The sequence below is a fragment of the Pristis pectinata genome, chromosome 2 (genome assembly GCF_009764475.1).
Source record: "Pristis pectinata isolate sPriPec2 chromosome 2, sPriPec2.1.pri, whole genome shotgun sequence".
Lineage (NCBI taxonomy): Eukaryota > Metazoa > Chordata > Chondrichthyes > Rhinopristiformes > Pristidae > Pristis > Pristis pectinata.
The window spans coordinates 132,616,886-132,642,829 of NC_067406.1; the positions used below are offsets into that span (position 1 = coordinate 132,616,886).

The following is a 25,944-nucleotide window of genomic DNA, read 5'->3' on the forward strand; positions in this document are numbered from 1 at the left end:
TCCGCCATCAGATTTCAGAGTGGTCCATGAACATGACTTCATTATTCTTCTTTTGCACTGTTTATTTATCTTTGTAACTTGTAGTAATTTTTATGTCTTGCACTGTACTTCTGCTGCAAAACAACAAATTTCATGACATACGTCTGTGATAATAAACCTGGTTCTGACTCTGACCTACTGACGCAGTGGCATGCGATCCATCTTCTTGGGAGACTTTGCCACTGTCCCAACCTTCACTTGAAACTTTCAGCTCAACACTAGAAGACTTGGTTGAAATGACATTACTTTCTTCGTTGCTAATTATTTTAAGTACTTAGAGGCTGGTCCGGAGCTTCATTTGCCATTGGGGCACAAAGCTGTTCTCCTGTCCTTTAGTCCAGCTGCTGTTTCAATCCATGTCGATTGAAGGATTTTTGTAATGGCTGGATGGAGTGTGGAAGGAGAATCTTGTCATTGTTTGTTTCAATCTGCTGGAGAAACTCAACCAGTTGAGCAGCATCTGTGGGAGGAAAGGAATTGTTGGCGTTTTGGGTCGAAACCCTGCATCAGGACCTGATGCAGGGTTCTAAACCCGAAACGTTGATGATTCATTTCCCCCTACAGATGCTGCTCGACCCACTGAGTTCCTCCAGCAGATTGTTGCTTGTGATTCCAGCATCTGCAGTCTCTTGTGTCTCCATTGTATGACTCTTGTCACTGCTTTTGCCTGATGGCAGTCTGTTTCCCAGTCACTTGTGCGTGACCAGAAAGTTGTTAATTCTGCGGGATGTCATTGGGTGGATGAGAATGAAAAACTGAGAACTTGCCAAGCTGAAGAAATTAGGTAGGAAATTGAAATTCAGGGGCTGGTGCCATTGACAGTTGTTGTTCAGAAGCCATGCTAAAGTCACCTTTATTCTATTTAATACATCCGAGGTTGAAGCAGCTTAACTTGAGCTGTATGATTAATATTGACTACTGTGGATGGGTTGTCTGTGCAGGATAGCTTGAAACCATTTGCATGGACCTTCTAAGTAGAGGACCGTTGCCTCTAGAGTTAAAATCTGAATCAGATTTGGTTCTTAAATTGGTCATTCTGAAATGTTACCCGCTTCGTTTCTATTAGTGAATTATCTAACTTTTCAAAATAAAATTTACATTTGGATGCCCTTACTGTCTTAAAAATATCTGCTTTCTGTTTTCATTCTTTTTTATATTTGTATCATTTTTTTTCCAAGATAGCTTCCTGGGATTGCAATTTCACAACCATAACTGTGATCAGAGACCAGGATAAAACCTGGAAATGTGTATGAAATGCCAACTTCTTTGATATTCCTCTGACTTGCTGCTGAGATGTTAAATGGTACACCCATCGAACACTTATGGAATTTGTAACCTCTTTGCAAATTTGCATTCAAAGCTTCTAGTGATCTTGGCAGCCAATATGTCCACAATCTACAAAAGTTCAAGCATATTTTTTGCCTTCTGCTTAAATTCATTGATATTTTTTGAAAGCTTTTCATCTGGAAATATTTGATGCACTGTTTATCTAAGGAATTGAAATTTGTTTTCCCAAATAATGGATTACATTGAAATATCAAAATTTTTTTTCGCAATTGTCTTGCATGTTTTTCAATATCTTCATTAAAGTTTTTTTTACTGGATGACCATTGATTGCCCAAAGCCTTCACCTTGACAACTTTGTCCAAAACTCTGCAAATTGAATGTCGTCTCTTCAGCCTGACTGTACACCTAACTTGACTTCAGTACAGTTTAGTCAACAGCACTGATGGAATATTATTCTTTAGTTTCTGTATTTTTTGGTCCATTAATTTTCAGGATTGAAGGAAAATCATGGAATAAGATTTTAAAGGTTTGAGAAGGAATGAGAGAAGTATGATACTCTGATAGTCGTACCAATTTTGGAAAGTTGCTAAGCTGAGACAGAGTACACAAGTTTTCCAAAAGAGTTGACTGTAAGAGATATTTTATCAATTGTTCAACCCAGAGAAGTGTGAAGTGATACACTTCGGGAGATTAACTTTGAAGGCAGAATACAAGGTTAATGGCAGGACTCTTAGCAGGAGGAACAGAGGGATCTTGTCAGGGTATTGAGTTCAAGAGCCACGAGGTGATGTTGCAGCTCTATAGAACTCTGGTTAGAACACTTAGAGTATTGTGTTCAATTCTGGTCGTCACATTATAGGAAGGATGTGGAAGCTTTAGAGAGGGTGCAGAGGAGATTTACCAGGATGCTGCCTGGATTGGAGAGCATGTCTTATAAGGATAGGTTGAGTGAGCTAGGGCTTTTCTCTTTGGAGAGAAGGAGGATGAGAGGTGTACAAGATAAGAGGCTTAGATTGAGTGGACAGTCAGAGACTTTTTCCCAGGGCGACAATGGCTAACACAAGGGGACATAATTTTATGGTGGTTGGAGGAAGGTATAAGGGAGATGTCAGAGGTAAGTTTTTTTACACAGAGTGGTGGGTGCATGGAACGCATTGCCTGCAGAGGTTGTGGGTGCAGATACATTAGGGACATTTAAGAGACTCTTAGATAGACACATGAATGATAGAGAAATGGGGAGCTATACAGGAGGGAAGGGTTAGATAGATCTTAGAGCAGGATAAAACGTTAGCATAACTTTGTGGACCGAAGGGCCTGTACTGTGCTGTAATGTTATGTTCTATTTTGCTGAGACCATACTTTGCTAACACTGGCTCTGTTATCTGATGCTATGTGCCTGTGATGCTGCTGCAAGTAAGTTTTTCATTACACCTGTGCGTACATGTACTTGTGCATATGACAATAAACTCGACTTTGACTTTGAGATGGGTAGACAGACAGGCAGATAAACAGAGGTCTCAATGTTTCACAGCTATCCTGCTTGTTTGCCACCTCTTGCCGTTGTGTGGAGTAATGGAAGTAAGTAGGAGCCCACATTCCAGCCTGACGTGGTACACTGATCCCAGGGATTGTCCACAAAAGCAAGGCAGATGTTCCTGGGATGATAATTGCAGATTTTCTGAGTCATTCTGTTATCATTTTACTCTGTACTGTGTACTGAGTTGATCTGTATCAAGGTATGCAAGGCAAGTTTTTCACTGTACCTTGGTACAAGTGAAAATAATAAACCAATACCCAAACTCTCTCTGTCTTCTACCCTGTACACAAGTTACTGGATGCAGTGGAAATGCTCTATACTGGCTATTAATAGCTTCAATAAAAAAAAGTTGCTGCAATTCTCAGACACCTGCTGGTGTTGCACCTTCCTCCACAGCAGTGGTGGAGGTGCACAGTTTGAAAAGAAGCCGAAAGAGAGAGATGGGGTCAACAGATGAAGGAGAGAGAAACAGTCGCACAGAAACAGCAGAGACTTGTAATAAAGATGCATTTTCCAACTTTCTCTGTGCACTGTTGTGAGAGATTTACTAGTGCATGTGTGCTCATGCATGGGATGCAAGTGTTGGAATAAAAATTATTCTCGTGGGTTCCATGTGGAGTGAGAAGGCAATGTAAACTTCATGTGAATGCAGGTTAGTGGCTGGGGATGTAGCAATTCCTTATTCAAAGAGTGGTTTTGGTCTGAAACTTGTCTGCTGTAAGAGTGGTGGAACTGTTGGTTCTTTCAATGCATGGCCACCATGATTGAGCAGAGGAATGATTCCGACAAAGCTACTCTACGACACTCCGTGGCCTCAATGGGTCAAATGGCTTCCTCCTGTGCTGCAGTGATGGGAAGTCTGGTTGGGCAAATTGATAGGAAATGCCTGAAAACATTCAAAATGTGTTCATTACAAGGTGTGTGGAGAGAGATATAATGGCCATTTCACATGTGCTCTGGGCAGTCCAACAGGAATTTTAGAGTTCTGAATGTGTTCAGACTCATCCTGGTAACACTAAGGTTTGACTCTCTGTGAAAGGCATGGATAGAGTGGACATGGAGAGGATATTTCCATTAGTAGGAGAGGCTGGGATTCGAAGGCACAGCCTCCGAGTAAAGCGGCATCCCTTTAAAACTGAGATGAGGAGGAATTTCTTCAGCCAGCGGGTAGTGACTGTGTAGAATTTGTTGCCACAGAGTGTGGTGGAGGCCAAGTCATTGGGCGTACTTAAGGCAGAGACTGATAGGGTCTTGATTGGTAAAGGGGTTAAGAGTTGCGGGGAGAAGGCGGGAGAATGAGATTGAATGGCAGAGCAGTCTTGATGGGCCAAATGGCCTAATTCTGCTCCTAGGTCTTATGGTCTCTCTTCCCCTTTCTTATATGCAGCAAAGTATCTCTCAGGTTGTGTCTGCACTAATTTGTTTGTAACCCCAGCTGTTGTGCTGTGAAGAGAAAGGGCAGGACTTGGGCTTTCTAGAGAACATCATCAACTTCATTGTCAAATTTGAACGTGAGCCCGAAATTTGCATGCTTCTTGAGAAACAAAGAATTGTAATTAAAAAGGTGTTTGGAAATATTGATCATTAAAACTGGGGCCTATTAATAAGTGAGTGAGCCTTTATTTTCTTTCCTGAGTGAATAACAACGCTAAGATCTAAAGGGCAGATGAGCAGCCTGATTTTTATAATTTCAAGCACCAGGTGGCAACATTGGTCCCAGCGCAAGCTTGCATTTTGTGTCCCATAGCAACGGCAACAATGATAGAGGGCATGCTGCAATGTTCATTAGCTCTGCTTCTTTCACAGAAGTACGTAACCTTTCCCTCTATCTCCTGGCAGAAGTAGGTGCAGGCAAAAATAGAGCTGTTTACGCAGTGTACCGCACCTACTGACTTCAGCTCCATCCGAAACTTGCAGTAACGGCATTTTCAATGCTTGGCTGATCAGTGCTTTTGGCTTTGACGCAGCTGACGCCCAAAAGAAAGCAAAGAGCTATTTGTAGAGGTTACTTTTATCTCCCCAGTTACTGACAATCTTGCATTACAAAAAACATGGGAGGGGTGGTTGGGGAAGAGGAAGATGGGTGGAAACCTGGTATTATACACTTCAAGAACCAGTCAGTCATCTTTAGCTCATTTGAAGAGGGGTTTCAGTCAATTCAAATATGGTTTGGTTGGGGATTATTTTAAAAGCAAACACCACCCTTTTGTGACTAGGTGTCATGCATAGGTAGCAACTGGAAATACACATTGCAATTTTGGCAGTGGAGTTGGAAAAATAAGATGTTCTCCTGGCTTGATGTGACTTGTAATTAACACAAGTACTGGCTAATGTGGCCTGTAGATCTGACTAGCTCCACCCCTAATGGATGGACAAGGATCCTCTGCCTGAGAATATCCTTTGATAACTGAGCTGGAAGGAGCCTTGATAGAAGGTGTGAAGCACAGAATTCCACAACATTTCAAGCAGAACACAAAATGGCCATGGAGTTTTCAGGCCTGTTGTACGACGACCCCCACCAGCAAGGATGTCATAGAGTACTGTGCATGTGTACTGTGTATCTAGCAACAGTTCTCTATTCATCAGTGAAGGCAAACAATTTAACAGCCCTTAATAATGAAATATTTCTGGGAAGGAGCTGGTCCAGACTGGGTTGATTCATGGTGAGTTGGAGAGCAAGTAGGTAACAAAAATGTACTTATTTCTCATGTAAAATTGCATGTGTTACTTTTTAATTTTATAATTTTTATATGAATTGTTGCATCTATATTTATAATAAGACTTTTTGTTACGGTATAGTTTCACCATCTGGCCAGCAATGTTATTGCAACATCTCCAAAAGGCTGAAACTTGCATCCCAAGAAAAAGATTTAAAAATCCTGATGATGGTGCTGATCTGAAAATTACCTTGGCTTCTGTATAATCAATGACCACACATTTCTGGGTGTTGGTTGACATTTTATCCATTCACTTGTTGAAGTGATGTAGTATGCACTACACACAGAATTAGTGCAACAGATCTGCATGGGTAGTTCATGTTGTAGTGATAGTTCTTCATCCAGCCACAGTGGATGTGATTGGGTAATTACCCTGTTTATCAAGTCTGGTCACTGCCATAAATTTTTATGCATATAATCTAGTGGTAGTTTTCCATCGCACTGCATTTGTAGTTGCTGTAGGGGGAAGTTGCTGTAATTTCAGTATAAATTGTTTTCTGAGCAAACTACATCCCCCCCACCATCCCCCTGTGCTCTTTTCTGCCCCCCCCCCCACACACTGTCACCTGTCATCCACACGCCCTCACCTGTCCACCTAGTTTGTTCATCCCTCTTATCGCTTCCCCCCCACATGGTCCCATCTGCCCATCATCCCCTCCCCGTCTGGCTCCACCTCACCTACCAGACCCTGTTCCACCCCTCCTTGCACTACTATATACTGGTAGACTTTCCTCTTCCCTCTCAGTCCTGATGTAGGGTCTTGACCCAAGACATCAACCTGCACTTCTTATCTCCAGAGAGGCTGTTTGACCTGCTGAGCTCTTCCAGCGTTCTGTTTTTGTTCTAGGTTCCAGCATCTGCAGTCACTTTTGTCTTCAAGCTACCTCTGTTTACTGCACCATATACTCTTGGCTGTGGGCACAGTCATATACCTGATCTGCCTCCAACTCTGGAAATGCAGAGTTGTCAACGGAGACATTTACAAACACAGGAATAAGCAGTTATACTGGACAGAATTATCAATAGATTAAGTGATTTTTTTTTCATTTCCCAAAGGATAAAGATATTCTGTTGCATTTGAAAAGTATTACAGAGCAACATCGTGTTATCACCGATTGAGTTCAAATCCCCCAGAGCAATTAGAGAATTTGAATTGCATTTAAAACTGAAAGTTGAAAAGAAAAACTTTGGAATCAGTGAAATATTGAAACTGTCCTGATTCAGGTTCTTGACCCCAAATGTCAACCTTTCCTTTGCCTCCATGGATGCTGCTTGACCTGCTGAGTTCCTCCAACAGATTATATTTTTGCTCCAGATCCTTGCATCTTCAGTCTATTGTGTCTTCAAATGTTAAAGCTATCAAAAAAGTAAAGAAGCCAACAGAGTAAAAAAAAAAGCCAACAGGTTTATTAATCACCTTGGGGGTAGCAATCTTCACCTGGAGTAGGGTACAAGCCAAGTCAATGTTATTGAACCTGAATTACCATTAGAACTGCCTTGTTCCCACTTAGTTCCAAGGAACCCAGGGATGGGCAATAAAAGCTAGCCTTGCCAATGAAACTTGCATCCCAAGAGAGTCTCTCAAAATCCTCATGACAATACTATTGTGGAAGTCTCCTTGACTCATATAATTGGTGACCGTATATTTCATCCATTCAACTGGGGAAGTAATGTAGTGTGGATTATATAGAATTAAATATGTAATCCAGGGTCAGGGCAGATCATTCATTCAAAGTGGTCCAAGCTGAGATCTGAGCCTGTGCCCACTTTCCCTTATTTAACTGAGGTAACATACTCAAGGGTACCCTTAAATACTCTTGTGCCCACCGCCCACTCCCCTCTTTTGTCCACCTATCACTGCTCTGCTTTTCCCTCCTATATATTGGGCTTCCCCTTTTCCTATCTTCATGCCTGAAGCAGGGTCCTGACCCGAAATATTGACAGCCTGCTTTTCTCCATGGATGCTGCCTGGCCTGCTGAGTTCCTCCAGCATCATCGTGTTTTTCATCTAGATTCCAGCATCTGCAGTCCTTTGTTTCTTTGCCCTTAAATGCATCAATGCTTTTTGTCTCAATTATATTGCCATGAGTTTTCACAATCTAGCTTTTTACCCTGACTGAAAATTTTTACTGAATTCCCCAATGGTTTTATTAGTGCCAATCATAAATTTATGTCCCTTAGGTTTGTCCTTCATCGTGCCTTATGGAGGTACGCAAATGGCTAGGCCTGTTCAACCTTTCTTGTTATGTAGAATCTCTCAGATGTGCCAAGTGAGAAATGAATAGAAATTGTTTCCTGAAATTCAAGCAATACACCTAACCAGTATGGTTGGAGGAAAGTCCAGTGATCCTTATCACGAAAAACTTACAACCAGCCATACAACCTGGGATTGCAAGAGTTAACACAGATAATGAAAGTCTTCTGCAACATAGTCTTCCAACATCAAATCAGCTAGGATAAGCACTGCTGAAGAGAACTATTGTTGAACACAGCTCAGATAGTCATTAGATTAGTGATATGTGGTTAATAGTAGTGCTTTATAAACAAAAGATTTCAAGACAGTCAGAACTGTGTGCTCAGAAAATGTAATGGAAATTTTATGGAATTAGCAGATGTATAATGCCTTAAGCTAGTGGAAGGAAAGTCTCCTGGCCAGTCACAAAGAGGAGGCACCTTCACTGAGCACATTAATGGCACACCATATTTCAGCTGAGGCAGTGCGACAGTCTGGGGCGCTGAGCAGCCAAATTTGTGAAACACAAACTGTAATGAAAACAGAAGATGCTCATCAGGTCAGGCAGCATCTGTGAAGAGAAAAATACAGAACCAAGTCCAATGAAGTCTCATCAACCTGAAACATTAACTCTGTTTTTCTCTCCATAAATGCTGCTGAGTATTCCAAGCATTTACTCTTTTTATCTCAGATTTCCATCATCAGTAGTTTTTTTTGCTAAACATTAAGTACAATCTGTTAATTTGCATTGTAGTTAGGATCACTACTCTTAAAGCTATGGGGTTAGTTAGAAATTGAGGGGATAACTTAAAGTTTTTTTTAAAGATTGTGAGGAGCTGGTAGGGTGGAAACCATTTCCCCTGAAAAGTAATTTAGGACTGAAGGATGTAATCTTAAAAATCAGAGCTAGGACCTTCTGAAGAGAACTGGAAACATCTGTAAACATGGAGGGAGATGGGAATTTGGAACTCTCTGTATATAGATCTGGATGCATTTAGATGGTGCCTATGGAAACATTCATATAGGTTAAAGTCTTTCATCATTGTTGTTCTGTTGGCAAAACTGACAGCCATCTTGCACTCTCAGAAGTCATGCACAAATATATCCTTTATAATATTATTCTGATGCCTTGGTCAGGATGTTGTCCAGGATATTAGGATGATGCTTGAATAGAGAACTGGGATTTGAGCGATCTTCACCATTAGAGGGTGGCACATCTCCCCATGGCTGAACTTGAGGAGTGGTTATAGAATCATACAGTGCAGAAACACTGGAGTCCATGCAAACCATTAAATGCCACACCACATGTTTTTTATTCTCCCACATTCCCATCAACTCCACCCCCAGATTCTATCACCCACCTACACACTAGGAGCAATTTGCAGTGGCTATTCAACCTACCAACCTGTACAAATTTGGCATATGGGAGGAAACTAGAGCACCCAGAGGTCATAGGAAGAATGTATAAACTCTACACAGCCGGCAGCAGAGATCTGGATAGAATGAGGGGTCGCTGGAGCTGTGAAGCAACAGCTCTACCAGCTGTGTCACCCTTCACTCACTGTACCATTGCAATGGAGGTAGTGATGATGAGGGGGTGGGGTGTGACTAGGCTGGAGAAGAGGTTAGGGGGATCAAGTGATAGTCACCGCAAGGGATATGTATTTGTCTTAGAATGGACCTAGCTAATGTGGGGTCTTGGTACTGGTGTCTTCCCTTTCAATAAAACTGAAGGCAGCTTCAAGTAACCCATGCAAGTCTCGCTTCTCCACAAGTGGCCTGGGTGCAGCTGAAAGTTGCAGTGGTGGCATGCAGGCATTCATGACACACAGCTGGATGTCTATGTGTGCCCACACTTTAATGGATAGGATGTACGGAAGATGGAGAAAGAAAATTACGGACTTTCCTAAACAATTAATAAATCCTTGAATTTTTTTTGCATCATTTTCATGGAACTGTGTCATGCGGTGTACATACATGTTATGCTACGCAATACAATTTCCAGACCCATATGCTCTGCGTGGTTTTTTTAAAAAAGAAAATATTTTCCAGTTGGGAGCTGTTCCTTCTGTGAGCTGACAGATTGTCTCCTGGTTATGAAATCCATCCAACTGCCTAAAATATTGAGCGCAGTGCTTGTGTGACACTTTTTTTAGTTTAACAGCACGGAAGGTGCAAGCCATCTGCCTTCTGCCCCATACACTTTGGGCAGGTTACACAAGGTTCGCTGCTCTGTACTCACCTTGTTCTGAAAGCCGTCCTACCTCCGAGAAGGTTGATGGAATAAAAAAACATTTTTCTCTTAAAGAATGGAGCTTCAAAGAATAATTTACATTGTCATTAGAAATCAGAGCTGATTAACTCGATAGCAAACTGCATCCCTGAGCATAGTGGAGTGTGATTTCATCTGAAACCAGAGTAGTTATAGGACACTGGATCCTGTTCTACCATTCAATAGGATCGTTGCTGATCTGATCAGCCACATCTCCACTTACCTGCCTGTTCCACATAGCTCTCAACCACCAGTAGACAAAACTCTATCTCAGCCAAAATGTAGTCATTGACTCAACCTCCATAGCAGTCTGGGGAAAAGAAGGACAAAGGTTTTCTGTTCTTTGAGTGGAAAAAAACTATTCCCTTAATTCATCCTAACTGAGTGATGCCTTCTCTTAAATTATGCCTATTGGCATTGGTTTATTATTGTCACTTGTACCAAGGTACAGTGAAAAATGTGTCTTGCGTACTGATCGTACAGGTCAATTCATTACACAATGCAGTTGCATTGAGTTAGTACAGAGTGCATTGAGGTAGTACAGGTAAAAACAATAACAGTACAGAGTAAAGTGTCACAACTACAGAGGAAGTGCAGTGCAGGAAGACAATAAGGTGCAAGGTCACAACAAGGTAGATTGTGAGGTCAGAGTCCATCTCATCGTATAAGGGAACTGTTCAATAGTCTTATCACAGTGGGACAGAAGCTGTCCTTGATCCTGGTGGTACGTGCCCTCAAGCTCCTGTATCTTTTGCCTGAATGGGAGAGGAGAGAAGAGCGAATGACCTGGGTGGGTGGGGTCTTTGATTATGCTGGCTGCTTCACCAAGGCAGCGAGAGGTAAAGACTGCAAAGAGTCCAAAGAGGGGAGGCTGGTTTCCGTGATGCGCTGGGCTGTGTCAACAACTCTGCAGTTTCTAGACTCCTCTGCAATGGAATACCTAAGCTGTCAAGTCCCCTCAGAATCTTCTTTGCTTCAATACTGGTGTTTAAGGGGCTTTTAGAGACATGAACAGGCAGGGAATGGAGGGATATGGATCGTGTGCAGGCAGAAGACATTTAGTTTAATTTGGCATCATGTTCGGTGCAGACATTGTGGGTCGCAGGGCCTGTCCTGTGCTGTTCCATGTTCTATGTATATTCTAGTACTCTCACTTCTCAAAATGCTACTGATTTCAGCCCAACCTGCCCAATCATTCCTCATAAGCCAAACCCTCTTTCCCAGGAAGTGCACTCATGAGCCTTCTCTGAATTGCCTGCAATTCAAGTATATCCTTCCTTAAATAGAGAGACTGTACATAGTACTCAGTGCAGTCTCACAGTCGTAGCAAAACCTATCAATTTTTATATTCCATACCCTTTGCAATAAAGTCCATCACTCTACTTGCTTTCCTTGTATTCTGCTGTACTTGCGTGGTTAATTTTTAACTTGGCCTCTTCCTCCAGTCTACATAAGTACATATTGTGTGCACTGATCCACTATTAGTTAATAATTTCAGTAATTTCAGCCCATGAGAGGTCTTGAATGAACCACAGAGATGAGATGCAGGGTTCATCTATCTTGTCGGTAGGTTGCATTTGTCATCTTTGTTCCTGCCATATTGAATGTTCCTCCTGGACGGAAGGAGAGGGGAGGCTTCCTCCATGCAGCGTCAGATATAGGTGATTGACTTATTGCTCATATTGCTGTTCCTTAGAGACATGTGACAAAGGCCATCAGTAATATATTTTATACCTACGCCAGATGCTAAACTGGAGCCCGTGAATGATGTTGGCCACGAACCCATAACTAAAGCAGTTTGAGAACAAGGAGTTCCTTTGTCAATAATTTATCATTTTCATAAAACTCTGGTTAGGCCACACTTAAAGTACTGTGTCCAGTTCTGGTCGCCTCATTATAGGAAGGATGTGGAGGCTTTGGAAAGGGTGCAGAGGAGATTTACCAGGATGCTGCCTGGATTAGAGAGTATGGATTATGAGGAGAGACTAAAGGAGCTAGGACTGTTCTCATTGGAGAGAAGTAGGATGAGGGGAGACATGATAGAGGTATACAAGATATTGAGAGGAATAGATAGAGTGGACAACCAGCGCCTCTTTCCCAGGGTGCCAATGCTCAAAACAAGAGGACATGGCTTTAAGGTATTGGGTGGGAAGTTCAAGGGTGATGTCAGAGGGAGGCTTTTCACCCAGAGAGTGGTTGGTGCATGGAATGCGCTGCCTGGGGTGGTGGTGGAGGCTGATACATTGGACAAGTTCAAAAGATTGTTAGATACGCATATGGAGGAATTTAAATTAGAGGGATATGTGGGAGGAAGGGATTAGATAGTTTTAGGTGTAGTTTGAAGGGCGGCACAACATGGTGGGCTGAAGGGCCTGTATTGTGCCTTATTGTTCTATGGTTCTGTTGGTAAACAACCCTTGAATGACACTGGCACATTAATTAAAGGCTGCCGATGCAAAGGGCCTGGATATCTCGGCCTCTGCTATCCTACCAGTGAACCACTTGCTCTGCATCTCCCACTTATTTATGACCTCATTTTTGTTTGATTGCCTTGAAGACAGTGTACTGCCCAAGATCTATAATATGCTGCCTTTCTTTCTGAGCTTTATTGTAAGGATCTATCAGAATCCATTGGCAGTATAATCGCTGTGCGCTAAGTACTGTGCCACTCACTCCGAGTGCTAGGAAGCTTAGTGATGATAAACAAACACGGCATCTGATTAAATCACAGGTGTTACAATCTCTGCAGCAGGATTACTGCCTGTGAAGTTCCTATATGTAGGACCTTTTTTGGATTAGTTCTTGGGATATGGGTGATAGTGGCAAAAGGCTATCCACTCAGATTACTTTTGCAGCTCACTGTAAACCAGGCTAGCTGAGGTAATGAGCTCTCTTCCCTCTCCCTGCCCTGGCACAATTGAGCATTTGCTGCCAGCCTACAGATTTATTGAACTGAGGTTGCTGCCTGATTCCTGAAACAGCTGTATCACCCGGTGGGAGTAGGTCTCAATGTTCAATTTATCTGTGTTAATCGCTTGATTTTATTTTTAAAAGAGTGTTACACTTTCATTGGGTCAATATTTTTCTCCAGATTAGATGGGTTTTTGTGCATTTAAAGATGATGCAGGGAACTTATAAAACATTAGGGTGAAAGTACATGATCCACTGTGAATCAACCAAAGCCTCCATCCTTCTTCTACAATGGCCAACAGGTGCCAACAAATGACTGCTGTCAATAGAATTCAATTGTAAGTGTTTTAAGGACCACCTAAGTTTCTGGAATTTTGCACAATTCTTGCCGCTAGCTTCCATTCCTCTTTCCAGTTACGCAAAAGCATTTTAACCCCTTCTTCCCCAAAAGGTTCTGGCACTTCACTGCTATTTCACCACATCTTTCTTGATCCAGAGTATGAGCACTGTTTGGCTGCATGCAGTATCACAGACCGATATTTCCTTGGGAGTTCTCCATGTAAACTCCATCAGGGTGTTGAGTAGGGATGTTGGTTAATTTATTAGCCCCCAACCCCAATCCAAACCATGGCCAGTTGGCTTTGATGGTCAGGACAGATCAGCAACTGACCTGTGATATTCTTTTTCTTTTTCAATCTTTTTATTAGTTTTCAAATTAATACAGGTTAATATATCAATGTTTATACATGTAATACAAAGAGATCAGGAGAATAATCATGACATGGATAATCATAAAGAACAATAGAGTATAAAAAAATCTGTAGATCCAACGATCTGTTAGTGAATTAATATAATATAAAAGAAAAAGATTTATTATAAAATATAAAAAGAGAAAAAAAACCGAAAACAATAAGAAAAATTATAAACAATATATCAAACCAAACTAAGCTAAAGAAAAAAAAAATTCAAAAAACACAAAAAAAAACTGGACTAAAATTTCTCAATAGAAACAGAGCAATATTATGTCATCAACTCCGTTCCTCTAAATTGAAAGGTTATTATAAGGGGATCTATATCATGTGAAAATATTGAATAAATGGACTCCAAACTTCCTCAAATTTAAGTGAAGGATCAACAGTACCACTCCTAATTTTTTCCAAGTTTAAACAAGATATAGTTTGACCTGCGATATTCTAACCCTACACATTTAACAGGAGCAAGCTCCCTTTCTTCCCATCAAGATCAGCTCTTCTCTTTCTTAAATGTAAATGGAATATGGCAAAACATTCAGCTTGTAAGGTTTTGGGAGCTTAACATTTTTAAAATGTGTCCTCTGTGTAAATCTGACTGTGAGCTGCAGATCTATCAATAAGTGGATTGGCGTAAGTGTTTATGATGTCATTTTGAGCCAAATTTCTGCCTCTCAACATTCTTAATCAAGAAGTGGGTGATGTTTAAAGGATAGTTACTGGTCAGGGGTAGAGTGGAACCTCCTTATAGTATCGCCAGCCACGTTAAAAGCACATTGTACAGCGTGAATCAGTTTAACCTTACAAGCCACAACCTTTTTTATATTTGTAATCTGCAAGCTAGAAATTTGGGTTGGACTGTTTTCTTGATTTGGATTTGAGACATAACACCAGTGGGTGATGGAGGTGCACCATTAATCAGGATTATAAAGACTTGTTCTACTACTAAGCAGCTGCATTCCTGCAGAATGCAGCGGACCTTAAGCTAAAATTACAGGGTTCTAACAAGGGACTACTGTGGAGAGATTCCCCATCCACAGGTTTCTGTGATTCAATGGTGATAATGGTTCGCTCTGATGCTTTGCATGAACCTTTGTGTGTTGAACACTGACACAAACTTGCCTGATGTTTGATATTCATTTGCCTGGCTTCATGGTTACTGAAACCATGTTTTCCCTTTTTTTTGCTAGAAGAGTAAGGACATTCTGCATGGCTGTAATTGAATTTCTCAAAAATTAAATTAACCATCTTATAGAGTTAATATGATCCACACCAGCCCAGGGATTTATATCAATAATAAATCTTGATAAACGATTACTAACCTCCAACCAGGGTGGTGTGCACTGTGAAATAAACAACTTTTCTCACTCACTTTCCCATGCACATAATTTATCTATCTGTCACTGATGGACATCATTCAATTAGTATGAGTTGCAGCCCTTTCCTTGGGCTTCGTATTTTAGATTACCAAAATAAAGTTTTATTGAAGCAGGAAGCAAGCAATTTCCCTGAGAAAAATATAGATCAAACTGTAGCGACTCACCGTCCAAGCAAGCGAACCGGCTCGGCGGCCGGGTCGCGCGTCGTCGGAGCGGCAAGGCCCAAGATGGCGTTGTGCCTTCGTCTTCCCCGAGCGACGGGGAGAACCCACGCGCGGGAAAAGTTTGATGACGTAGCGCATACGTCATTTCCGTTTTCGGCGGGCGGGAACCGTTCCTCTTAAAAGGCCCGCGCAAGGTGGGAAAATAAATCAGTTTTTGTTCTGCAGCCCACCGACTAGTGTCTTGCTTTCACATCGCGGTAGCAGCCGCTACAAAACCATGTAAATATTTTTGAATTTTCTCAAATGGGAATTGATAACTATTGTCTCAGTTTTATTTGGTAAACATGTTGCTTTGTGAAGTGCCTTTCTCAGAGAGAGGTCTGTGACAATTTTATAAACCATTACCTCCCTCGATCCTCTCTCTCCCCACTTCTGCAGCTGCTTCTGTGATTCCCTCTGCTCCTCGCTGCGATCCACCAGATTTTCCCTGTTCTACCTACTGCTCTTCCCCTCTTCCTCCTGGCCTCCCTCCCTCCCCTTCACATCCTCTCCCTCCCCATTGTCCCCTACGACCACTTATACCCTCTCTTCCCTCCACCCCCTGAATCTTCAGAAACCCCTCCTTCTCTTTCTCCAATCACCTTGCCCCTCACCTTTGCCTTGCTTCCACTCTTTCTACCTCCACTCAAGGTTGCACCTCCCCTTTTTCTCTGCTGCCCCCCCCAACCCCATTGTCTCTCTTCATGTTGTTCATGCCCCTCTTTCTCATCCAGCATTGTACCAAAGGTTTTCACAGTGATAATATCCACTCCTCCTCTTTTATCTTCTGGGGAGTTAATAACTCACCATCTAGAGAGTTAATAAGTGCTCAAGCAAGAAAATTAACTCCGTTGGGGAAATTTCCCCTCTCCATTCATTTCTTTCTCAAACTATTGATGCAAATTGCAAAATCATACCCTTTCAGCATTTTCAAACAACTCATGCAATGTTTAAAATAAATAAAATTCAGCAGTAATCATGAATACTACTGATGGAAGCAGGCAGTTGTTCTGATTTGTGTGTATGATAATTTATAACCCATAACATGGGAGTGCAGGAATGGAGAGATGGTGCTGCAATTGTGTGGGGCCTTGGTGAGACCAAGCCTCGAGTGTTGTGTGCAGGTCTGATCTCTCTCTGGACAGGGGTGTGCATGCAGTGGAGAGAATGCAGTGTTCACCCAGGATTAGTCCCAGGGCTCAGAATCAGAATCAGGTTTATTATCACTGTCTTATATGACGTGAAATTTGTTGTTTTGCAGCAGCAGTACAGTGCAAAGACATAAAAAACTCTAAATTACAAAATAAATAAATAGTACAAAAAAAAAGGAACAATGAGGTAGTGTTTATGGGTTCATGGACTGTTCAGAAATCTGATGGCAGAGGGGAAGAAGCTGCTCCCGAATCGTTGAGTGTGGGTCTTCATGCTCCTGTACATCATCCCTGGTGGTAGTAATGAGAAGAAGGCATGTCCCAGATGGTAAGGGTCCTTAGTGATGGATTTGTGGAATTTTAGATACTAAGGAAATCCAAAAATCCAGGAATATGCGGTTAGTGAATGAAAGTGACCCTGCGATTTGTCAGCCGTGTGCTTATTGAATGGTGGGGGAGTCATGAGGGACTGAATAGTCTATTCTAGTATTTTATATGTTCTTATGCAACAAGCAGCTAAAGATCTACAGTAGACTCATGTAATGTTCATTTCCATTTCCACTATCTCATGAATGATTCGGTCTTCGTCCACAAGTAGCGTGACCTGGACAAATTTCGGCTGGGACTAACAAAATAGAAAATAATGCTAACACCATACAATTGCCAGGAAATGACCAACTCTTGCCAGACAAAATTTCACTACTTCTTCTTGATATTCACTGCCTTTGTCACTGAATTCTCCCCTGCAACATCCTGGGGGTCACCATTGACCAGAAACTTAACTGAGCCAACTATACAGATATTATGGTTACAACAGCAAGTCAGAGGTTGTGGTGTGTGATGCACCGTCAGAGTTTTTCCACTGTCAACAAGGCAGAAGTCAGGAGTATAATTGGAATATTCCACTTAACTAGATGAGTGCAGCTTCAATAACACAAGAAACTCAACATAATCTAGGACAAAGCATTTGATTGGCACCTCATTCACCACTTAACCACATCTTCCACTACCAGCTCACCAGACAAAATGCACTGTTTCAAGATTTCTTTGACAGACTTCCCCAATTTTACAATTACTGTTACCTAGGTGGACAAGAACAGCAAGCAGACCATCCATAAATTCCCCTCCAAGTCCCACACCAACCTGACTTGGAACTGATCAGTGTTCCTTCATTGTTGTTGGATCGATATCTCAGAACACCCTACCCAACAGCATTGATGGAATACCTTCACTTTGAAAGACTTCAGAGGTTCAAGAACATGGTTACCGTCATTTCAAGGAGAATTATGGATGAGTAGGAAATGGTAGCTTTGCAGTCGTCTCACACGTACCTCGTGGGACTCTTTTTGTAATTCATACAAATAAGGTTGCCTACTCTGCAGGAAAGGAGGCATCCACAGGAAAGAATGGTACTTTAGCTAACGTGAAAATCAGGCATTAGTTATTTGACCTAGATTTGGCCCCCTCACCACCCCTATCACAGTAATAAATGATACCTCCGGATGAAGGGGAAAGTGCATTCATAAGGATATTCAAACTAAAGAACTAGGGGTAGGGGGTGGGGATGATAGTGCACGTATAAAGGTCCCTGTAGGTATGGGTGGGCAGCTCAGTGTGTATGGCAGTGGTGTAGCTGGACATGATGGGAGGAGAGGTGGTGGGGACTGGGTGTGGTGCTGTAGGAATGGTGGGGCAGAGTGTGCATGTTCTTTGGGGAGATTAGTGTCCAAGGGAGCTAACTACATTGTAAGCCCCCTGCAGATTCTGGTGTGCACCCAAAGCTTCCTCTCCTCAACATCAGCATCTGCTGCCAATACACTCAGGATTCAGAAGCAGAAACTAGCAGTACAAATTGGGAAGAAGTTTAGCTGACCTCAGACATCGAATACATGAGGTCTCAGCAAAGAGTCAGGGCACTGTACCGTAACAGTAAATGAGCTAGTGAAACAGGAGAAAAAAAGGACTGCAGATGTTGGATTCTAGATGAACAACACGATGATGCTGGAGGAACTCAGCAGGCCAGGGCAGCATCCGTGGAGAAAAGCGGAAGGTCAATGTTTTGGGTCAGGACCCTTCTTCAGGACTGAAGATAGAAAAGGTGAAGCCCAATGTAAATGAGCTGGTCGTTGGAAACAGCAGGATAACTGCTGCTGCTCACAACTTTGAAATCTGGACCAGTTTCCTGTTAACCATTTTGAGTCTTGCTCTATCACACTGCCCATGTACACTGGCCTCAGTGCTTCATTACGGATAAACTACCCATGCCTCATGTAATTCTTAACATCATGTTGTGGAATAGCTAGTTTCAAAGCTATAATTAATTTCATCTTGTATTCAGTGTTCATATTCTTTGGGGAAGGAACCTGCATTTATTACTTACTTTACCATCAGCAGGACATGCCAAATTAATCCTGTCTATAAACAAACGTGACAGCCAGTAATGAGATAAATGCCCATTTCTTTGTTTAAGCATTGTAGTTTAAGTCAGGATGCTAGGAGAATGTCATGGGAAATGTTCTATTAATAAAAAGGCAGTCTGGCTGTGATTTAATAACTTCTTCAGAGGACACCAGCTCTGGCACTGCACCACTCAGTACACGATTTACTGTGCTTGAGTCACTACAGTGGGATTTGAACCCACTGCCTTGGATCTGAGGTAGATGTGCCAGAAATGAAACAAGGCTGACATCTCTTGGTGGGTGGAAAACACTTTGAGGCAGCAATATTCCAGTTTGGTAATTGGTGTATTGTTGTCACATGTACCAAGATACAGTGAAAAGTTTTTGTTTGCATGCCATCTGGACAGATCATTCCATACATAAGTACATCAAGGCAGTATAAAAGAAAAAGAACAATGCAGACTATAGTGTTACAGTTACAGAGAAACTGCAGTTCAGGTGGACAAATAAAGTGCAAGGGCCATGACGAGGTACACTGAGAGATCAAGAGTTCATCTTTAACGTATAAGGGGTTCTTTCAAGAGTCTTATGACAGTGGGATAGAAGCCGACCTTGAGCTTGGTGGTACGTGTTCTCAAGCTGTTACATCTTCTGCCTGATGGGAGGAGGGAGAAGAGAGAATGACCAAGGTGGGAGGGGTCCTTGATGACGTTGGCTGCTTTCCTGAGGCAGCGGGAAGTATAGACAGAGTCATTGGAGGGGCCCAGTCTTGATATTTATGCTAGTAATAGTTTACCATTTTGGAAGATTTGGTAGGATTGGAGGGAATGCTTGTCAATCTGATCAAATGTGGTTCTCAATTAGTTTATAGATCAGTTGTCCCACATTGTTGGCTCTCCTGACCTAAGCATGAAGGAGGTGCTGGAAACAGAAGTCCAAGGAACAGTTGGATATTGTATCTGCAATATTGGCTGGAGTAGGTATGAGTGAGTGAGAAAGAAAGAAGAACTTGCGTTATATGGACCCTTTCCCAACCTTAAGGTTTTCAAGACACTTTACTGCATAGTTTCCATTGTAGTGTAGGAGATTTGCTTTCAGCAAAATCCAACAAGTAAGATGGCAAAATAATCTCTTTTAGTGTATTGGTTGTGGGATAAACTTTAACCAAGGTTAAAATGCCCTTTGAAATAATACCCTGGTCTTAACTTAGAGAGCTTATTTCATTTAAAGTTTCAACCAAACACAATAGCTCTATTTAAAGTATGGTTGCCTTTCTGAGTCACACATTGCTAGTGCAAAAATAGGTGCGTGGAGAGTTAGTCTTGCTTTCCATCTACTGGCAATTCTTATCCCCCATTGCTAGAAGGAAGGAAGTGAATAAACTGCAGAACTTGTTGAGAATCACATGTGACTGGCAGCAAAAGGGTTGGTGAGTGACTATCAAAATATTTGAAGCATTTTTCTTAACTTAGCATATTGAAGTTATATTGAGTATTAAGAGAGTGTAATCTAGAAGCTTAGAAATTGTAAAAAAAAATGTCAACTGTGAACCAAAATATGGCCTGCTTAAAAATTTTTTGGTCTGGTTTGATTAATGTCCACTGAACAAACATATACGAGTGTAATTTGGATCTCATGAATAGAGGCCATATCTTTTCTGCTGGTTTTAAAACGTTGTTCCCAAGAGGTTTTCCAGGAGTGATTTGTGTGTAGAAACAGAACAGTGAAGAATGCCTCTGGCTATCAGTGACATCAAGATTTGTGTGTCTGCCCAGTTTGTTGAGTTATCCTTTCTGAGATTTTCTGAGATCTTCTGAGCGTCATCTTCCTCTCTGGCTCTTTCTGCAAATGGTCTCACTGGGTTTTAAATTAAGAGAGTAGACAATCTATCACATTACACAATGCAATGGGACCTGAATAGGTGCAACTTTGTCTGAACACCACTTCCATAAATTTCACTTGTACATAATTACCCCTCAGACGATGGGAGATACCTGTGCAGGAGCAGACCATCACAAGACAAGCTTCAGTATCAGTTAAGATGCCAGCCTCTGGAGTCCAGCTCTGGAAGACACTTTAGGTTGACACTTTTAACCTAAAATTATTATTCTTCGCAGCAGTTGTCTTTCAGGGCTCTTGTTAGTTGTGAACTCCCATTTTCCCCCTTTTCATGTCCTAGCCCTTGAGGTCTTGATGCTATTTATGCCCTTGGCCTTTCCCCTCACTCTGTGACCTCCCTGCATTGCAACCTGGCAAGTGGAGTGAATGGAGGCAAGGTCTTTGAACACATTCATTGTGCAAAGGTTGATCCACTGTGCGCAGTGCCTTGGCCCTCAGACATAACAGAAATTTTCACTAGCCACTGTGTCGAAATAAGCATTCTTTATGCCTCCTCCCACTGTGAGTTTAAGCCATTTTTCCAGCCCCTGAAAAATTTTTCAGAATGTGGGTCTCCTGATCAGGACACTTCTTAATGGAAAATTGTGCAGGGACCGAACCTGTCAACCTATGGTCCTTGTGCCTCCCATGCTGAATCAACCACTATGTTCACTGTATGCATAGGGGTGGGGGTGGCTGACCTTCTTCATGATCTGTGGTAACTTCCTTTTTAGGATGGTTGTTAATACGTGGTATGGATTACATTTTTATTTTGGTTGGAAGGCATAGGCTCGAGTAGTTGAAGCCATGCACTTTCCACAAGTGGATTCTGTGTGAGGCTGGAGATGTAGAACACGATGGTGTTGTGGTAAAAGTCAGCCGGAAAGGCTTCGCAAAGCTCAGGGCGTGTAAAATATCCGAGACCTCTCGCCTGATGTGCCTTCACTTAGGCATCACTGTAATGAATCCTTTGAGTGTTCATGGAGATGTCAAGCAAAGTGTGCAGCACCATAGAATCACCTGACTGAATGGTAAGGCACCTCCAGCCATTAATTATAGATGAAAAAAATGACTTGCTATCTTCGCACTAATGTTAGCTATTAATATTCTTCCATCATTACTCAAATGTCATGTATATGGCCTCTGCGGGTTATAGACTGTGTACTAAATTAATGGAAAACTTGATGAATTCTTCAACTGCAGTGTAGGGAGAATGAAGTTTCTCTTCCATTTTCCTTTTATTTGCTATTAAATTCTACCAAAGAACAAATCAACCAAAGGTCTAAGATCTTTGATTATATTTTTGTCCTGTGCTGAACAATTTAACCTTTTTTTTGTTGGGAAGTGCTGTTGCCATAGACTGGAATAACTTGGAGGAGCTTAATGGTATAAGAATAATGGATCAACTGAATTATGAACTCGTTTACTGCCCCTCATTTATTTAGGCTATCAGATTCCTTCAACCCTCCAAACCACAGATGGGATTGTTCGGACTCACATTTAGTAATGAAAACAGAGGGTTATCGAAATACATTAGAGGTCAAACACCCATAGAGTTAACAGTTCAACTCAATGACCTATCCTTATCAACCCAGTTCTGTTGGAAGGTCAACAACCTGAAACATTAGCCCTGTTTCTCTCTTCATAGATGCTGGCCAACCTGCTGAGTACTTATAGCATTTTTTGTTTTATTTCGGATTTCCAGCATTTGCAGTATTTCATTCTCACATTTTACAATCTGATTTAAGGGGAAAACCTCCAAAAAAAAATTAGTAGCTCAAAGTCAAAGTTGTGTATGCACAAGTATACACAAGTATACTTTGCATACACAAGTGCATGTACATCTGTGCATACATGGTTGCACAGATGCAATGAAAAATTTACTTACAGCAACATCACAGGCACATAGCATTAGAGACACACCATTCAGAAGAAAAACATGAATTGAACATATAAATTATACACAATTTTTAGAAGAAAGAACACAATTAGAGTAAAAGAAAAACAAAATCCATTGTAGTGCAAAGTGGTCATAGTGTTGCTATACTGAGGTAGTGATTAGTGTTGTGCAGGTTGGTTCAAAACTGTGAATGGTTGAAGGGAAGTAGCTGTTTCTTGAACCCAATGGTGTGGGACTTAGGGCTTCTGTACCTCTTGTCTGATGGTAGCTGCGAGAAGATGGCATGGTTCGGATGGTGGGGGTCTTTGATGATTGATATTGCCTACTCAATTGAACACCTCATGTAGATACTTTCGATGGTGGGGTGGGATGTGCCCGTGATGTATTGGGCTGAGCCCACTACTCTCTACTCACTACTCTGTTCAGGTCATTAAAATTCTTTGTATATATTTGATTTGCAAATGTGGTCCAGTTAGTCATGTTTGACCTTTGAATATAGAGTTCATTTGTTTTGGTGTCCTGTAACAAAGATTCACAAAACTGCATGCATTTTTAGCTCAGACCCATCATCTGCCTTGTTTACCAATGCACTTTGACCTGCTGACCACCCAGTTTCCCTTCCTGATCTCCATATTAGCTGATACTGTGAAAGGTTCTCAATCCTTCAGAGACAATGAAACTAACTCATTCTAAGGCAATCCAGCCTTAGCCTTTCAATACTTGTGAAATGTCACCATCTCCAACCCTAGCACTGTCTTTAAAGTCCTTATTTGCTTCCAAGTCCATAGATTGTTAAAAAGATTACTGCAGTTAAAGAGACACACTGATGCTTTCCTTTATTGAATAAAGGTGTTGAATAGAAAGACAAGGAGATAAATTAGGATCTCCATGCAATAATACTTAGGCCACAGCCTGGGTACTATGTATAGTTCTGGACCCTAATTACAGGAAAGCAATGATTGCATTGGAGATGGAGCAGAGGAGCTTTAGAAAGAATTTGGGAGGCCCTGTAAATTTTAGCTAGGAGCAAAGATCAAATAAGCTGGTGTTTTCTTTGGAACAGAGAAAGTTGAAGGGGGACTTACCTGACATGTATAGAATGAGAAGCACCTATTTTCATCAATAGACAGATCAAAAGCTGTGCACTTTGAAGTAATTGGCAGAAGGGAGATGAGGGAAAATATTTTCAACCAGAGATGGTGGGGGTCATGATCTCACTTCCTGATAGAGGGGTACAGGCATAAGCCCTCATCACTATTCAAAAGTACCTGGATGTGTACTTGAAGAGTTGTGAGCTACAGGACTACAGACTTAGTGGCGGAAGGTGGGAAGAGGCTGGATACCTTTCTTGCAATGGACACAGACAAGTGGGCTGAATGGCCTCCTTCCACTTGGTGAATTTCCATGGCATCTTTCTAAAGTTTACATTTTTCTCTCTTCAATCAGGCTTCTGCCCAGGCACAGCAATGAAACAATTCTAATCAAAGTCACAGATGACGATGTCAGGTTCTGCACTGCTTAGTCCTTTCCACTGCAGTCTTTGACACACCATCTTTCTCCCGTCACATTTCTCTATCCTTTTTATGGGATAGCCCTCACTATCCCTGCAACCGTAACACTTCTAGCAATAGCTTCTCCTCCTGCCTCTGTGGTATTACCTCTCAGACTCACTCAAGCCCCTACTGACCGACTACATCCACAAAGAACCTGTGCCTGGACTCCCCTCATCTTTCTTTTTTACCTGCACCCTTTGACGACAACATGAATACTTCCCAAACCCAACTCTAGTCTAGTTCAGTGCCTTCCAGTCCCTCTGCTGCCTCTTTCTTGCCACAGTTCGTCCAATATCCAATTCGCGAGTGAAGATTGAAAGCATTACGTTCAGCCCCCACCCCAAACTCCGTTCCCAATGCCACTAATTCTAAACCCTTCCTGATTGTTTCTGTTTCCATTAGCAATCTCGGGTGCATCCTGGCTTCTGACCTCTTCATTCCCATCTCTTTGATATCATCCACCTCAATCCTCCTGCACTAAAGTTCTCACTTGTGCCATTGTCACTTCTAAATTCTTTTAGTAGTCTTCTGGCTGTTTCATCCAACTTAAACTTTTGAGGATCCAAAGCTCTGCTTCCTCCTATCCTGTACCAGGTCCCACTTGACTGTCATCCCGGCCTTATCCATGTACTTATCCAAGTAGCTTTTAAATGTTGTTATTGTGCCTGCCTCAACCACTTCCTCTTGCATAAATGCACCACTCTCTGTGTGAAGAAGTTGCCCCTCAGGCCCCTTTTAAATCTTTCCCCTCTCGCCTTAAAAAGCCCTGTAGTTTTTGATTCCCTTTCCCTGGGAGAAAGACTGTGTGCATTCGCCCTATCTATGTCGCTCATGATTTTATACACTTCTGTAAGGTTTATATCTCCACATCTCCAACTCAAACCTGACTGTACTCCTCTCTTCATCCCTCTGGCAACCTGAGTCTTCCTCCTTTTACCCCCCCATCAGGTGGCTGTTCCTTCTACACTCCACACTCTGGAATTCCCACTCTGTTACTCCTCGCTTTAAAACCCTTCTTAAAGCTCACTTCTATTCCCCACTCTCCCTGATATTCACTTTTTTTCCTGTTTCATCAATTCTTGGGTATCTACATCTACTTGAAGCATCTCGAGGCTTTCTTCAAATTAAAGGTGCCGTACAAATGAAAGTTGTTGATTTTTAAAAAATATTTATTCTCTATTGGAATGTGGAGGTCACTGGCTATGCCAGCATTTATTGTCCATCCCTAATCGCCCTTGAATCGAAGAGGAAAAGCAGTGGTCATTGTTGGTCAACCACATCTGTGGGTCACAGAGGCCAGAAATGGAAAGGATGGCAAACGTTTTTCTCTGATGGACGTTATCTTCATGATTCTTTTAACTGTGATCATCTTTACTTTAACTTTTTTTAAATTTAATTATTTGACATTAAAATACCCAGCTGCTTTTGTGGGATTAGAACTCACGTTACTCAATCATTCATCCAAACTCTGGATGCCAGTCCAATAATTTAGCTACCTCTCCACAGTACCTGTGATCTCCAACTTCCCCTCTCTGTACATCCCTGGGAGGCTACAGAAACCAGTTTCTTAAATCAAAATCTATATGCTTTGAATAGTGACATTTGCTATTGAATGAAATTTAAAATGTTTTCAGACAATGTGAAATCAACTGTGCATTAGTGGGAAGAAATTCTCAAGCGAGAGAGGGAGAATCCGAACTGAGTTAGGCAGGTTAAATACCGATTGACTGCCCACAT

At 41.8% G+C, this 25,944-nt stretch overlaps 1 protein-coding gene across 5 annotated transcripts in view; it reads left to right on the forward strand.

The window, feature by feature from the left end:
• The window catches only part of LOC127582098 (PH and SEC7 domain-containing protein 3-like), a 336,591-nt gene that overhangs the window by 242,221 nt on the left and 68,426 nt on the right, over positions 1–25,944 (forward strand). The window lies entirely within an intron of this gene.